The sequence below is a fragment of the Eschrichtius robustus genome, chromosome 6, assembly GCF_028021215.1.
Source record: "Eschrichtius robustus isolate mEscRob2 chromosome 6, mEscRob2.pri, whole genome shotgun sequence".
Taxonomy (NCBI): domain Eukaryota; kingdom Metazoa; phylum Chordata; class Mammalia; order Artiodactyla; family Eschrichtiidae; genus Eschrichtius; species Eschrichtius robustus.
In genome coordinates this window covers 66,397,101-66,410,294 of record NC_090829.1, presented here as the reverse complement: position 1 = coordinate 66,410,294, position 13,194 = coordinate 66,397,101, and positions in this window count along the sequence as shown.

The following is a 13,194-nucleotide window of genomic DNA, read 5'->3' as shown; positions in this document are numbered from 1 at the left end:
TCAGGCTCAGCTTCTGGAGAAGATGACCTCAGTAAGACATATGCTATCCTGCCTTAGGAGATGTTAACTCTCTCAGCAGTGTGTAGGGCAAATTGGAGACGGAGATTGAAAGCCACATTTTCTTCAAATTCTAGTAGGAGTTTATAACAATGACTTATCCATCAGCATTTGCTATCCTGAACTGCCCATTTTTGTCTCTTCTACTAGTCTTGTCATTTATTTTATTATAAGCAGCACTTTTCACAATGTCTGCAAAGAGCTAAGAAACAAAAATTTCCTGGCTCTCTCTGGGCAATACTTCTAAGATTTTGAACATTTCTCTGAGAAGTAAGCCATCTTGTACTCACTGAAAATCTGAATCTCATTATGTATACACATGCACACCCACAAACACCCAACCTTCGTCAGCCTAACGTTCTAGTACAGCGCTGATAAATATTTGTGTTTAATGGCACTTAGGGGAAGCATTTTGATTTCTAAACATTGGCTGGTGAGTAATGATTTTGCCAAGAGCACAGCAAGAATTTTGCAATCTTGACTATTCCTAGGCTTATGATGACATACAATTACTCCAAACTGCAGAAAGAAGTGGAGAGAAAATTCTTTAAATAGCTTGTCACCAGGGAATCATTTCATCAGGAGTAACGGTGGGAGAACCAAATGAATTCCAGGGAAGTACAATTTTGCATTTTAACAACCATTCTTCTTGGTTTTACCTAAACATTTGAACCTTCTGAAGGGCTCATTTTCTGCACTGGGGCAAAAGGAGCAATGGTGGGTTTTGCCCCTGTTCATCTCTGCCAGGTTTTAGGAGAGCACCTACTTTGTAGTCAGATAGACCAGGAGATGAATTCCTAGTTGTTGTGTGAACTTGAACAAGTTGCCAGCCTGCAAAAGGGAGCAGATGTGTGAGCTGGGAAGAGTGTAGGAGGCTATAGAGGTCGGGACACCAGGCTCTGTTGGCTGTGTCACTTTGGGTGAAAGAGTTCCCATCCCAGAGTCTCAATTTTCATAGATCTAAAATGAGAATTATAACACCTCCGTGGCAGGGTTGCAGTGAGGATAACTGAGATGGCCCGTGTAAACTAGCACAGCGCCCTTCACAGAAAGAGCACTTGACTAATGTGGGCTCTTCTCCAAGAGCCAGCTTCTGAGTCAAGCTCTCCAACTCCAAGTCTCTTGGAGTCACAGAGGCTCTAGGAAAGCCTGCAGTGTAGTTGAGGGGCCCTGGCCGGGGACATTGTGAGGCTGTGGTCCTCTTTCTCTGCCACTCATGTGCTCTGGATATTTGAGAGATACGGCGCCTTCTGTGAAAACTCCTTCATATCTTCCTTCCCCCTCTGTGTGTTCAGCCTTCAACACCTCTGCCTTCTGAGCCCTTATTTGCCCTTGAGCATTGGCTGCATTGTTTCAGTTATACTTTCATATGCGCATGTCTTAAGTCCATAATCAGGGTAGATATAAACTTCTTGAGGTTAGGGACTCACCATATTCATCTCTGTAGCCACATCCCAACCTCCAGTTCACAAAATGAGCCCAGCGTCCACTGAATGCCAACTAAATATTGATGGGTTCAGTTTCTGTGAATTAGACTCTTGATTTAGAATGAGGTACTCATCAATCATATTTACATTAGACAATTATTTCCTGTGTACCTGTTGTGTGCTAGGCCCAGTTCTAGGCCCTGGGAAAATAGTGGTAAAGATAATAGACAAGATCTCTGTTCTTATGAGCTTGTATTTTAGTGAGGAAGAGACAATTAACAAATAAACAACTCTGGAAGAAACAGGATAGTATTTGATGAAAATAATGCAAGGTGACTTGCTGGTGTGGTAGGAGGGAGTTGGTTGGGTGGTCAGGGAAGGCCTCCCTCTGAGGAGGTAGAATCTAAGCTGAGCTATGGGTGACCAGAGCAAGCCAGCCAGCAGACAGAACAGCTAGGGCTAAGGTCCCGGGAAAAGCGCTCATGCAACCGTCTTAGCTTGTCAAGATAGAGCACCAGAAAGAGGGCAAATGTGGGGGAAAGCAGAGGGGGACAGTGCCTGGGGTTTCTAAGTACTTAAGTAAAGGGGGTGACCTATTTTTAATACACTGCCGTTCTAGCTTAGTGGCTTAGCGCTTGTTCTTTTCCATACTGGGCAGGCCGTACTATTTTGACATCCTTTCATTCTACACTGAGAAGGAATAGTCCCAAGGTTTTTATTATTCTTTCCTCCCCTTGAAAAAGGAATCTACAGGCCATACTCACCACTAGATTTGCCTCCCTCCCTTTCACTTAGATTCTTTGGAATTGGTAAGAAGAACAGCAGACATCAGTGGAAACAGTGTGAAATTGGTAGTTATCTACTTATTTATGCATTTATTTATTTCTTATAGTCCACCAAAGGATTTGTGGTTGCCTGTGTTAAAAAGCACAGATGTGATTTAAACAAGTCAGACAATTTAAATGAAAATTAAGATGAGCCACGTGGTACCAGGACTGCGTTGGTGGGATGCTGAGAAGCTGTGCACTGTGTCAGAGGAGGGAACTGAGGGGCTCAGCTGAGCCGCCAGGCAGCCAGGGCACAAAGGGCATCCGAAGAGATTCGTGGTCCACAGTGACGTGCAGTCCTGAGTCTCATGGCAGGGCCTGGCTGCAAGGCTCAGGTAGCTGGCCTCCCCTTTGGCTTCATCTGAAAAACGACTGAGTTATTAAGTGAGACAAATTCTCTGGGCTCGTCCCATGTTAACATTCTGCGATTCCAGGTGGGGCTTGTCTCACAGGCAAACCAGGGTGGAGTTGCCAGGTGAGAGCGGGCACCTGGAGTGAGTCGACCCTGCTGCAAGAGATGATGGGTCTTCCCAAAGGGACCTTTTCACTGTTTAGGTGGCACAGTGTGGTGGTCAAGAGCCTGTGCTCTGCCAGGTGGACTCCCTAAGTCTGTATCCTCGGTGGAGTTACTGAATCTCTCATTGCCTCAGTCTTCTCACCTGTAAAAGGGGAATGATGGCACGATCAACAGCATTACTGCATCTGAAATGGGGATAATGGTAGCTCTTTGTGAGAGGGCTGTTGACAGAATCAATGGCATCCATCCGTTGAGGACACTTAGAACGATTCTGGGCAAAAATAAATATTCAGGAAATGGGAGTGACTGCTATTATTGTCACTGCTATCGTTCAGCAGCTGGAAACTCTCAGAGGAGGGGACGGCATGGCTCCCCTGCGTCTTCATGCCCAGAGAGTTACTCTGATGAAAGTGTCAGGACAACGTTAGGCCAGATAACTCAGCCTGAACACGCGCTTCCTGGATGTGACACAGGAGTGAACAGGGTAATCAATAATAACTGCTCATGTGAACTGAGCATTTACTGTGTGCCATCACATCCACTGTGATGGCTACCCTACTTGTCTTTTTACATAATTCTGTCCACAACCTGTGGGGCAGGTAAGCACCCTGAGGTTCAGAGCAATCGATCGCTGCTGGAATCTGACCCCAAAGTCCACGTTCTTGAGGCAAGTCAAATACTTGTGGAATTAAAAAGTCTTACCTCTGAACACCTCGCTGGAGACAGCCAGTCTGGAGCCTGCCAGAGTGCTTGCTCCCTGATGTATGAGAGCACTAGCTGGGGACTTTGGAGCTAGGTGAAGAGTGCAAGGGAAAGACAGTTTGGAAGGTGTGGGGTTAGTGGGGGGAAAAGAGTCAACATCTCTTTCTCCCCACACATCGACCTGCATGCATGCACACACGCACACACACACACACACACATACACCGTATCAGTGGCACAAAGCATTTCATTTAGAGTCATTAAGCCTGGATTCAAGTATTTGCTCTTTCACTTACCGGGGTGTGACCTTGGGCCAGTCATGTGCCTCTTAGTTCTGTCTTCTCTAAAATGGAGAGCCAGGTGTTTTTCAACTTCCTCATAGGTCGTGTGAGGCTTACATCCTACAGATAATGTATGTGAGTGTTCTTTGTAAGCAGTAGAGCAGCACAAATGGTACTTCATTTTTAAAAATTGTTTTATAACCAAAACTACCAAGATTTTGGATTGCCTCCCTCCCATCAGACTTCCCTCCCTTCTCGGTAAGTCATAATCATCCTCTTACCAATGATTCTGTCTCTTGAGATGGGGTGGAGCAGGGTAAGGACAAATTGCCTTAACTTAGCTCCAAAAATATTTGAGCAGATCAATTTCCAGAGTGTTGTCAAGTGTCGAGTGTGTGGACAATGAATTTTAGTGAGCAGTAATGGCTCACTTCTGTCAAGAGGCAACAAGGCAGGAGGCAGGGATGGGAAAGCCGCCAGCCCAAGTGGTCGTCTCTGCAGCTAACCAGGCAAGGAGGCTTCCATTAAAGAGAGAAGACCTGGTGGAAATACTTACTTCTCATGTTTTTCTTTTTTGGAGCAGAGCAATTACTGTGTTGACCTTATTCTGGCCAGCCGTTCAGGTTGTTGACTTGGCAATTATTTCATCCCTCCCTTTGTTTGCTCTCAGCTTAATGGGGTGATTAGGCCTGCAGGCAGTCATCAAATGCCATGGGTACCTGGGAACTTGGCCTCCCTGGAGGGCAGGTGAAGTGACATGCCAAGAGGAACCTAATGCAGGGGTGAGGGCACAGTGCTGAACATTAAGGCTCTTAGCACTGCTTCCTGAATGGGAAGGTTCACTCATTACTGTGTCTGTTTCTGAAACGTGTCTCTGGAGAGCACAGAGCGAGGCAGCGTGAGGAGAGCCGGCTCTGCCCCCTCAGCCACTTGGCCTGGCCAGTTGACCTCTCTGAGCCTCCTGTCACCTCGTCTGCAAAATATCGATGATAACGTCGTCTGTTCCCCAAGGCTATTGGGAGAATCAAACACACTCATTTATTCCTAGAGTCTTTCAACATGTGTTAACTAAGCAACTAGTCTGTTTCAGACACTGTGTTAGGGCTTGGGAATACAGCAGTGAAAATAACAAAGATCCCCTCCCCAAGGGAGCTTACATTCTGTACATAAAATGTATAGTAAGTCAGTTGGTGAGGAGGGTCATGGAGGAAAAGTATATCATGGGAGTGCCAGGTGGAGTGAGGGCACCTATGTCACTAAGAAAGGTGACATTTGAACAAAAGCCTGATGGAGGTAAGGAGCAAGTCAAGTAAACAGCTGAGGGAAGAGTGTTCCCAATAGAGGAAAGAGAAAATGCAAAGTGAGATAAGGTGTGAAAATACTTTATAAATAGTAAACGATTGTCTCGATCTATGTCGCTATAACTCTTAAATCCAGTTAGTCTGAAAGCAGAGATGGAACTCTTCCCCAAGTGTACTCCTGCCTCAGTGCTACACAAACCTCTCTGTAGGTTCATAGCAAGTCTTAGCACCTCAGCAATTCATGGAACTGCTTGGAGAAAGGCACAAGGGGTCTCCCTATAGTTTTTATCTGTATATCATTTTTCCTGTTATTAACCATTTCTGAGACCATGTCTAAAAAAGCTACGAGCAACTAACAAGACAATAAAAATTTTTTTAAAAAGTCAGATCAATTTTGCATTTTGCAAAGAAAAAAAGAAAAAACTAGTTACGGACTGTTTTTATTTTTCACATTTAGTTGTGGTGGAATGGCAAAGTCTGCCTCCGTGGTATAAAGTGTATGTTTTCTACTGACATTTAGAAATGGATCTGAGAGCTTCAGACAAAAGGTTCTCTAGATGTGCAAGAGGTTTCAATTATTCTGCTTGGGAAAATCGTTTTTTAGAGATGCTTTTTAGTGTCGGGAGGCCTCAGCTGAGGCAGGTGGGAGAGTTAATGAGTGGAATTGATAATGACAGGTAGGAAAATTGGTTGTCAGTCAAGAAATGGCAGGAGTGTCAGCAGGGAGATTGTATGGGGAGAGGGAGGGTGGGGTTAGAAACAAGAAACAGAGATGGGCCGTGGCAGGGAAAAATACTTCAGCTACTGACATAAGACAGTGCCTACCTGAGACTGGGGGACAGAGCTCAGACACATCATCATTTAGGACTTAAGAGACCACAAGGATTTTCTGATTTTATTATTTCTATGTTAGTTCTTACTTTACAACCTCAAATGAATTTAGGGCTGGTAAAGAATGTCAGCCAATATTGTTAAGCCTGGCATTCTCTGCTGAGCCCCAGGCTGAGCTGATTATTCCCAGCTCTTTTTCTTCCAGCTTTTCTGTGGCTGGTAGCAAAGATAAACTTGTCCTAAAGCCTTTTGCTACTGAGCCTGAAAGAACCTCTGGCCCAACAGTTACATTATACAGGGGACGATGGTCGCTGCCATGAGAGGGAAGGTGACTCTGCCTACAACCCTCAGGGACTCGGTGGAAAAGTCAGGACTGCGGCTCATGTTAGGGACTTTTTCTATCATCTATGCTGCTCAAGAAGCCTACCCCATGTTCAGTACTTGTGATTCACTGAATGGCCAGTTCATCAATGTTACCCAGGAAGCCTGTAGAGAGATCTTGGCCCTCTGACTAATATTCAAATGATAGCTATACCTACACCTAGGACAATTGGATTCTGAAATCTTTGGAGAAGCAGGTCAATCGAAGTTGGTGGGATGGGTGAAAGAGGTACACGAGAAAGTAGGAGTTGGAGGACACGGGTTCACATGCTGACTGACCACATCCTGGCTGTGGGGCTTGGGGTTAGGTGTAGAATCATGGATGCCTGGGGCCAGGAAAAAGCTTAATGGATATCCAAGCCAATTCTTCTTCCTTTCATAGACCCCTGTACCACAGCTCTGAGAGATCCACTGGTCCTGTGATGGGGGAGGGAGTTGGAAAGGTCATTCTTATGCCAACCCAAACTCATAAATTCCTCTTGAATAAATTCTTCCAATATTAGTTCTCTGGACCTCAGTTTTTCCTTATTATATAATTGGGGGTTGTAATACCAGCCTGCTCTGCCTCTCTGATGGGGTAGCAGTAAGGTTACATAACAAGATACAATTAAACAATTAAAAAAAGCAGTAGTGATGTAGTCAAAAGTGCACTGGAAATCACTGCTATTTACTGTGAGACTGAAAAGTCCCTTTGAGCTTCAATTTCCTGCTCTACCTTTTTCCTGGTCAGGATTTTTGTTAGGATCCAACAAAGAAAGTAAGAAAAAGAAGCAACATGATATAGCCATAGGAACATTACGTTTGGGACCAGAAAACTTCAGATTGCTGTCATTTAATCACCGTGTGTTTATATACAGAAATCCTCCAAGCTCTCTGACCCTTAATTTCCCAACTTGTAAGGTAGAGTTGGTAATACTTGTTTTTTTGTTCATTTGTTTTTGTTTTTTTGTGTTCTTTTGTAAGGTTGTGAAAATCAGTTGAAATAATTGATCTGTGATTTGCACTATCACTCTTCGGGCATGTGAGGTTCTGGCTATGCTGTGTGTGTCAGAGAGCACATGCCTTCCCACCACATCTCCTAACCTGCCCTGCTCCTCCAGGGACTCAGTCCTTATGTTGGAGCTCCCTGTGATCAAGACAGGGAGATTTTTGCTGGTGTCTGATTGCCAAGATGAGCATCTCAGGCAAGCCCTGTGGGTGCTTAGGGCTGAGTAATTACTTGTCTTTCACAGAACAAAAGGCAGTACTCCATTCTGGCCACACTCATGAAGAATTAAAAATAAAGTATAGTCAAGTCACTTTTCCCTCTGGGCCTCAGTCACCATCTTGCCTAATCACAATAATGGCCTTTTATTCAGCAATAGGCCAAGATTCAGACTCCAGCTCTTATGCACTCTTTGGATTAAAAACGTCAGAGCTGGAAGCAACCTTTGATCATCTGGTCTACCTCTTTGATTGTATAGATGGGGAATCTAAGGCCTAAGGGAATTCCTGCCTTAGACTAAGTAATAGTTAATGTCATAGCCAAGACTGGAACTCAAGATTTCTAACTCCAAATACAGTGCTCTTTGATTCACACCATACTGTTTTACCTCAACAGATACTGAGGACAAATTACCTGTTAGACACTGGCTCAGACTTTATCAGTTTCCAACAATAAACAAGACCTATCTCTGCCCTCTAAAGCTTAGAGAATAACTGAGGTGATCAACATGTAAATGAATAACTCTAGTCCAGGAAAAGCTCTATCCCATAACCCTTTGTGTTACTATCTCCTCAAAAGCCTTCTGTGTACAATTTGGGCCAAATTTTCAACTCTTCAGGCTCATTTCTAAAATGGGGACATTCATATATTCATTCATGCACTCCTCATTAAATATATTAACACTTACCCTTACTACCTTATTTTAACCAGTTCTGCACATCATCAATGGCACTTTAACAAAACACAGAAACTGAGGCTCCACCCCTGACAGACACGCTGATTTAATAGGTTAAAGTAAGGCTGGAGCATCTGCATTGGGAACAAACTCACCCAGGTGACTGTGACAAGTGGCCAGGTTGAGAACTCACAGCTTACTGTGTATGAGATACTACACAAGACACAAGAAGGCAGAGATACATAAAGCCTACCCTTGCTCTCAAGGAACTCCCAGCTTAGTTGGAGATGGGAGCTTGGACAGACAAGCTAACTGGCTAGTATTCCGCAGTCTGATGAATGCTATCCTAGAAGCAAGCATTCGTACCAGGGAATATAGCACGGGGACACCTAAGTCGTCTTGAGGCAGCTGGCTGAGGCTTCTTGGAGGGGGAGATGCTACAGCTGAATCTTAAAGGATGTATATGAGTTAGCTACTGGGATGGTCAGGGTGGTGTGGGCAGTTTAGGGACAGGGAAGAACAGGAAGAAGAAGTAGCTTAATGTACTCAGGGAATTGCCAGAATGAGTGGGACAGGAGGAGGAGTGGTGAGAGGTGAGGCTGATGAGGAGGAAGGGGATCAGCCCTTGGAGGGCTTTATCCTCTGGATGATGTGAAGGAGCCAGGGATTTATTTTAAGCAGAATGACAGACTCAACTTGATGTTCAGAAGGTAACTTTGGCCGCTTTGTGGAGAATGGATTAAGACTCAGGGAATCCATTCGGGGAAATCCATTCAGACCCAGGGAAAGACAAAGGGAGACAGGAGGCAGAGGCGGTGGTAAACTCTGCCTGTCGTCCTAATCAGGGCTGTTGGAGATCGTGTGAGAGGATGGGAGATCGCTTGGTAAGCAATGTCTTTCTTCAGAAAGAAGACAGGCGCCATCACTTTCATTACCTGCCATGACTTTCAGAGCAGAGTCGTGGGGGAAGAAGGGAATGACTGAAAATGTGGTTGGTGGGAGAGTTAGAGGAGAGGGAGGGAGGGAGGTGGGAAGAGAATGGAGAAGTACTTGATGTCAAACAGTGTTTAAAATATCCTCTTTGCATCACACTAGCTCTTAATTGGCACCAACCACTGAGGGGCTGATTGATCCCAGCAAGGGTCCAGCAAAACAGATAATTTTTTACAAGCTTCTGAAATTCATGAACCCTAAGGGGTCCCACACACCAGCGCTTTGTTGTTGCTGAGGTCTAGGGCTTCCTTGAAGGGATAAGTATCCAGGGGTGGCAGGTTTTGGTTTTGTTTTTTTTTTTTTTTCCTTTCAAAATGCAGAATACATTCTTGTAGTTAATGCCTGTGGTCTTGCTGAGCAGATGAAAAGAGGGTAGAGCAGAGAGCTGGGCTACTAAGCTACTTGTTATAAATTAACTCTTAATGTAATGGGCTCATTAAAGAGATGTTGGGTCTGAAGGATGTGTGCAGGAAATCTAATTTTGGATTAAGGGCTTGATTCATATATGATCTGTCCACTCTACACTCAGGGTTTGGGTCAGAGCAAGTTATTCTCTACAGTAGCTTCTCATTTAGGGCCAGAGCTACATGGGATTTTCTGGGCTTCACACAGGGAGAAATGAGCCTACACATATCGAGAACCTACTATTTGCTAGGTGCTTCGTTTTTGAAGTTTTTCCCCCAGAATATTATTCCTCTTTCTCAGATGTGAAAACTCACACAAAAAAAAGCTCATGCAATATGTCCAAGGACTCACAGCTGGTAAGAGCTTTGGAGAGTCAGTCAGACCCCAGGGGTACAGAGCTTCTGGTTTAAAGCATGCTTTCCACCACTCATGGAATCATTTTTCCTGACATTGGCGTGGTACAGTCAAAGCATTTTATTTACTGGAAGTGTGTGGACATTGCCCCCAGCAGTATGAGCTTTACGAGGGTCCGGAGGAGAGAATGTTTCAATACTGAGATATGCTCTGCTGTTTCTGAAAGCCGGTGTGCTTTTATCTCCTAGACATGCATTCTGTACCTGTGGCTTATGTTCCTCTGGCTTTCTTCTCTGCACCTTGGCACGTCAGAAAGCTGTGGGACTAACGCACAGGACCATGGCATCCTCGTCAGACTATATAGGACACGAGGGGATGCTTTGTGGGTGCTAATCCTACTGTGGATTTCTCCTTATTGTGGTACTCACCTTTTTTCCTTCCTTCTGTTTTCCTGATTGATTTAACAACAAAAACAAAAAACCTCTCCTGGTTCTTACTGTGTCGATCTCTCTGCCTCATTTTTCCCTTGGTTTGTTTAACTTTCAATATGCTCAGACACACACGTCCACACACACCTCTTTTTGTGCTGCTTTTTTACATTATACCCTGGGGCAGGCTGTGTGCCTGTGCGTGTTGTGTGCACTGTTTCCTCATTGCTTTCAGGTAGATCCACGGTGAAGGTTGACAAATCCCTCCCAGGTTAGTTAGTGACTATATGACAAATATTTGTATGCTGTCCAGAAAGTGAAATGATGCAATAACATATTTGTATGTTTGTTCTCCGTGATGTGAAACTGAGTAACTGATTTTTTTCTCTTTGTACATCATTTGGTGCCATGTAGACCTATGCCTTTTAAAGAGACTCACAGGAATGCCCTGTTAATTTGGCATGGAAACTGATAAGCCCTGGCCTCACAGTGCAGTAGGGAGACAGGCATGTATCAGATAAATTATGATACTGAAGGATACCAGAATACGCCACCTCAAAATATGCCTCTTTGGCATATGAATTATTTTGAGCTGAAGGCAATTGAGAGTCAGCAGATGCAGAAAAAAACTCTTCACCTCCCCCTTCCCCCCACCACCGCCCCACCTAAAAATAAGAGTATAAGTTTCTCCTTTTGTAAATGAAATTTACATTTATAAAGGAAATTTCCATTTGTAAAGATGTCTCCCTAGCTACACTGAGAGACAATTCTTATCAGCTGAAAGACTCTTATCTGTATAATAAGACAACCTTTATTTACTACAGTTTCTCCTCTCACCTTCCCATAGCTTGTTCCCTCCCTCCAGAAGTCCCCAACCCCTCTTGCTTTGTTGAAACTAAGATGGTATATAAGCATCAATCTTCTAGCCAGCCACCTCCTGGAGCCACATTTTTCTTTGTGTTCTCTGGTGCATACGTAATCAAAATGGTTTTTTTCTCTTGCTAATATTTATCACTTTGATTCAAGGGCCGCAGTCTTAGAGCCTAGGAGGGTAGAGGGAAGAATATTTTTCCTCTCCTACAAAACAAAGAGATGTAATCAAGATATAATTTCAGTGACAAGAGAGCAGAGCACTTCTAGTTCATGTCACTTTTTCTTATTTTTTTATTTTATTTGATCCTCACAATAACACAATAGGATAAGGATGCTGGGAATGAGAATCCCATTTCACAGCTGGGGAAATTGAGGCACAGAGGCTGGTTAGGTTACATGCCCTAACTAGCCTGCATTGTGGCTGAGAATTGAACCTGCACATTTTATCTCTTACATAGTATTCACTGGTTCCTGGGTTGGAAGAAAGAGATTCTTTTACCTTTGATTCTAGGGAAACAAGCAAGAGGCTAAAAACTTGGTACAAGAACAGCCAACAAAACAATTTGGCTTAATAATAGATTTATTTCTGGTGTCAGGTGTTCTGCTGTTTTCACAGGGCAGATCAATTTCTAAGAGAATCTTAGCAAAAAGACCATCCATCCTGGCTTCTGTGAAATAGATTTGATTTTTTGCAACTTGCTTCTCTCTAGACCTTCCTCACAGAGTGGGCACCGTTTACGATTGTTCCTGATAAATGGAATATTTATAAATGGAATATTTCCTGCCATATCAATAAACAAAGGATGTCACAGTCATCAAGGATTGCAGCCCTCCAACGTGAGCCGGTGAGCCCAGAGGAAACTCAGGGCTGAAAAGAATACCTGTCATCTAGCAGCCATCAGACTGCAGCCACTTCCTGCGGTGAGCCCTGAGGAAACTCAGGATGTGAAAACACAAGACACTGGCCCCAGAGAGCTGAGGTGCATATCAAAGGAATGACTTCAGTGAGCCCAGACTCTTGCATCTTCCCATATATAGAAAAGTGCTAAATTCCTTAATTTGAGATGTCTCGTGTTCTTTAATTAACAATAATCTTTTGACGCCCCGACTACCTGTCCTTTGTTGCAAAACTCCTCTATATCCTGGCTCCTCCCCTCGCCTCCTCGGAGCAGTTTCTCAGAGTTATCTGAAACGCTGTCTCCCGGGCTGCAGTTCTCATCCTGCCCCAAATGAAACTTAACTCGCAACTCTCATGTTGTGCATTTTTTTAAGTCAACATTCCTCATTACTTTAATGGATGACTCATTCAGTCTTAGTGATACTGTTATTAGAAATAGCAAAAGAGCAATTAATACTCTCAACTTTTATGAGTTAGAACCCTCCCAGGAACATCCATTTCGGGAACTTTCGTTTCAAAGGAAATGCCTTCAATAGAAAATAATTATTTAATTTACAAGCAGGCGAAGAGCTTTCCTATGCAAGTATGAGTAAATTATTATACTGATCATTCTGTAATAAAAAAATTGAGGCAGGAAACTGCCAAAGGATAAAAAAAAAAAAAAATTCAAAAAACCCCAATCTAAAATACTTCTTATTGGAAAAAAGGGCACTTCAAACAGATCTTAACAAATGAGTCTTTGAGTTTTGGGGCTCCCTGTGTGACAAGAATAAATATTTGCTAAGAAGTCCTGTGATGTCATGCAGCCACCTCCACATCTTGTCCTGAAATAGAAAGAAGAGGAGTGAACCTGGAGGGGCAGGAATTTTGTAATGTTTAGAGCAAGATTCTGAGGCAGATTCTGGTTGCCAGTAAATAAGCCTGTGAAAATGAAGATAATGTTACTAATCTCATCAGACCGGGGCAAAACATGCCTCTCCCTAGACAACTTATGTTGTTTGTATCAAAGTTCTCTGCCAAAGAACACTACTGGTTTTGC